The sequence below is a fragment of the Marmota marmota genome, unplaced genomic scaffold, assembly GCF_001458135.2.
Source record: "Marmota marmota marmota unplaced genomic scaffold, marMar, whole genome shotgun sequence".
NCBI lineage: Eukaryota > Metazoa > Chordata > Mammalia > Rodentia > Sciuridae > Marmota > Marmota marmota.
The window spans coordinates 731,690-735,975 of NW_026000110.1; the positions used below are offsets into that span (position 1 = coordinate 731,690).

The window sequence follows — 4,286 nt, forward strand, 5'->3', positions numbered from 1 at the left end:
CGCACGGGGGGCCTCGGGGACCTGGGCCTTTGTGTGCGAGCCGCGTCCCCAGCCACGCCCTGCGCCCGGGCCTAAATTTGGAATCGGCTCCGGAGCTCGGGCCTGGGAGGAGGGGCAGGGCGAGGTGGGCAGAAAAAGTACTTGGCGAGCGCTGGACGCGGGTCAGGCCTGGTGGAGAAGCGAGGCGGGGACACCGAGGCGCCCTTACCAGACGGTCAGGGGCTTGTCACTCGGGACAGGCAGGAAAAGGAGCCAGAGAAGCAGAATCCCCGGGACCCCTGGCCCTTTCTTTCCCCCATCCCTGCCCCAACTTCTTTGCAAAACGGAAAGGCTTCAGGGCGCGGGTGGTGTGAGTCACTGTCACCACACGCAGGGCACCGCTGGGTCCCTGAGTGCGCGCGCCCGCTGCCCGTATCTGGGCGCCGGTTCTGTTCAGGAATGAGAAGCGCGCAGCAGCCGGGATGGGGCCTTCAAATTTCTCTGCCGAGCGCCCCCAGCCTGCAGCTCAGCCTAGACCTGAGGGGGACACCAGGCCCTCGGTTTTTAGGGACAATTTGAACCCGCTTTTGGAATGCACCGCGGCCAAGCACGAGCGCAGCCTGCCTCCTGGTGGGGAAAACGAATTTACAGCTCGCCGGTCCTACCCCTCTCTAACTTGTCCCTGACCTGCTGTTGCTGCAGAATTGGCGGGCGATTGCACCTTTTTGGAGGGTTACGGTGGAGAGGGGGCGGCCTCATCATGTTTGAGTCCCAAATAAGACGTTTCAGTGTATCGGCTTAGAAGTGCCTCAGTGGTGCTCACGGGCCCTACCAACCCCAAGGCTGTGGATGTGGATGATTTCCGTGATGGGCTGGCCGCAGGGTGGGGCAGGGGACTGCGCTCTTCCTCTGAGGGGCCGCCTCCTCTTCCCGCTCCTGATCCCCTCTTTCCCATCAGATCCTCTTGGGACCAGATGGGGACCAGATTGTTCCCGAGAGTCAGCCTCCTCGGGCTTGGTTTCCACCGGGGGGTTTGCAAAAAATCTTGGCTCCAGACGGGTCCTAAGTCTTGCTGCTGGGAACTCTGGCTCGATGTTCCCAGTTTGGGGACCCGAGGAGTCATGGGCTCCCAGGTAGCACAGTGCCCTGGTGGGTCCCTGAGACCTGGACATTCCCCCAGGCACGTGGGTGGCGCCCAGGAACTGGAATGGACGCCCAAAGAGTGGCTTTGATTTCCACGGTGACGGTGACAGAGCCTTCCACAGAGGACAGGGGATTTTGGAGAAGTGGGAAGACACAGACCCAGGGCTTGGCGTCTCCAGGGGCAGCGTCTAGTGGAGGAGGAATTGTCCCCTGGGGACCTGAGGCAGGGGACCCCTGCAGCTGAGGGTCCATCGGGGGCATCTGCAGCCAGGAGGGCACGAAGTCTCTGCAGGGTGGGCTCCGGCTCCCAGGTGGCACCGTAGCGGGGACCTTGGGTCCTGGTGCATCTCCTTGAGCTCAGCAGTGCCTTAGATCGGAGGTGGCCGGCTGTGGACCTGCCAGTCAACGAAGCGTCCATCTGTACCTGGAAGCAGTCGGCCACCCAGAGATCTGAGACCCCCATGACACTTGAGCCAGGTCTTGGCCGTTCTTATGGGTCTGTCCCTGAGCTCCGGTGAGTGGACAGAGGCTGCTCGCTCGGCCGGGCGCCGTGGCCCACGCCTGTCATCCCAGAGGCTCGGGAGGCTGAGGCAGGAGGATGGCGAGTTCAAAGCCAGCCTCAGCCAAAGCGAGGCCCTGAGCCACTCAGGGAGACCCTGTCCCTAAATAAAATGCAAAACAGGGCTGGGGACGTGCAGAGCTAACTGGACTCCTGTGCAGTGGGGGGCACTGTCCAGCGAGGGGCACTCAGGGAGGTCACCTGGGTCCTTCTGGGCTCTCCGTGTCCCCTGGCGCCAGGACATGGGGACCCTGCGCTCCCCACATTTGCAGACCCTTCTGACGCGGGGTAGCCAGAGGCGGCCAGAGCCTCTCGGAGGACGCTGGATTCTTTACCCCAGAAGCCGCCAGCCTCTGGCCGGGCTGGGGACCCTCTCCCCTGATTTCCACCAGGTTTTTAAACCTATTTTCACGTTTGGCAAAAGAAAGACCCAAAATCCAGACAGACGGACATTTCAGCCCCTGGAATCCGTCTGTCCGTCAGGGTGGTGACCTAAGGGTCTATTTCATTTCATTTTATTTTATTTTTTTTTTGTACTGGGGACTGGTCAGTATTGAGCCACACCCCGGCTCCTTTATTTTTATAATTTTTAGATTTTTTAAATTATTTTTAAAAATTTATTTTATTAATTTTGGGGGGTACCGGCTGTTAAATTCGAGGGGTGCTTAGCCACCGAGCCCCATCCGCAGCCCTTTTTATATTTTATTTAGATACAGGGTCTCCCGGAGCTGCTCAGGTTCTCTCTAAGTCTCTGAGTCTGGCCTCCAACTTGTGATCCTCCCACCTCAGCCTCCCGAGCCACCGGGATGACAAGGCACGTGCCACGGCGCCTGGCCCAAGCAGTTTATCACATGGTCATCGTCACCTTGTAAGAGCGTGGTGGCAGGCGGAGCGTTGTTGCTGGTGGAGGTGGCCTTCAGGGTGGCAGAGTGTCCCCACCGCAGGGACAGCTGTACGCCCTGGCCTTCTTGTGTGTGTGCCCTTGTCCTGGAGGAAGGACGGTGACCAAGGACGGTGACGGCATCGGGGTGATAACGGCACCGTCTGCACATGGCCACTTCTCTCTGGGGGCTTCCTGTTGGTGCTGGGCCGTTGGCTTGGGCGGGTGCCAGCCTCCCTGGTGAGGCTGGGCCTCTACCCCCCTCTACAACTTCCTGTTTCCTGTTTTCCTTCCCCTGAGCCACACCAGTGAGTGCCCTGGAAACCGCAGCTGGCCGCCCCCGGCTCCCGGGCGTCACTTCTCCAGGGGACACCGTCGTCGCCGGGGTCCCTCTGTGCGCTGAGAAGCGCCCCAAGATGGCAGGTCCTGCCGGCCCCTGGAGGAGGGCACGGGAGCCACGGATGGTTCTAGAGCCCGAGGGACGTGGTATCTTCTCCGTCCCTCTGCACCGAGCTAGCTCCCACAGACAGACGTGACGGACAGCCAGGGCCCCCACCCGGTGTCCGGCTTCCAGCCAGAGGTGTCTGCGGGGCGATGGCCGTGACCCCCAGACAGCCCCGAGGTCAGAGCCGCTGCCTGGGTTCATCTCTGTGTCCAGCAAGATAAGGAGCTGAAGATAAGCAGGGAGTGGAAATGGTGGGGAAGAACTAGACTGGGAGTGTGATCACAGAGGGAACTTCCCTAGATCCACATCTGGGCATTCTGCTTTTTCTCCACCCCCCAGTGTCCAGGACCCTGTCCCCAGATTCCTCACTGGGTTGAGCTTTGGTAGGGAATTGTGCAGGGATCAGGTCTGTTTGGATGCACCAAGTGCTCTGTGTCCAAAGCACCGGGATTTAGTCTCCTTGGCCTGCATCCCCTCCTTCATGCCTATTTTTTAGGATATGGCCCTTTGCCAGAGCTCAGGACTGGAAGCAGACCGTTCCACTCCTGCCGGCTCCTTCTTCCACATCAGATTGTTAGCAGACTGTTGAATTAATCCCCTCAATTGTTCGGCACCGTCCCCAACCCTAGCATCTGTCCAGGACTCGGAGGAGCCCTTCAGATAGTTCATACCTTGCACACTTTGGGCAGGTCCAGGGACCTCCTTAGAGACTGAAGGCTTTTTAAAAGCCCCTCATCAGAGCACCCCAGAGGCCCTGAGAGGCCAGGTTCCAGCTGTCAATCAAGTTTGTCCACCATCCAGCCGTCAATCATCCATGTGCATCCATCTGTCCACCCACCCACCGGTCCACCCACCCATCCACCCATCCATCCCTTGATCCTTTGCCGGGTTATCCCAGCGGCTCAGGAGGCTGAGGCAGGAGGACGGAGAGTGGGAGGCCAGCCTCAGCCATTTAGCAAGACTCCACCCAACTCAGCGAGACCCTGGCTCTAAATAAAAAGTCAAAATGCCCTGGGGATGTGGCTCCGCGGAGAAGCGCCCCGGGGTTCCGTCCCCAGGAAAGAAAAAGGACAGTTCCCTTTCGTGGTGACCCGCGGTGCAGAGTCCCAAGGGAGGGCCAGGTCGTCTGTGCGTCTGTCACCTCTGCCTGGGTCCCTCCCGCACCCTCAAGTGGGCTGTCACTGTCACGGAGAATCCCCACACGGTCCCTGGGCCACCGCGTCCTCTGATTTCCTGGAGACCCAGGCTGCTCAGGAAGGGACTGTCCCCCCCCCCCCAAC

The 4,286-nt window shown here is 60.1% G+C and overlaps 1 protein-coding gene across 2 annotated transcripts in view; it reads left to right on the forward strand.

The window, feature by feature from the left end:
- Positions 1-4,286, forward strand: part of Cd99 (CD99 molecule (Xg blood group)) — an 18,719-nt gene that overhangs the window by 3,250 nt on the left and 11,183 nt on the right. The gene's annotated exons all lie outside the window — the stretch shown is intronic.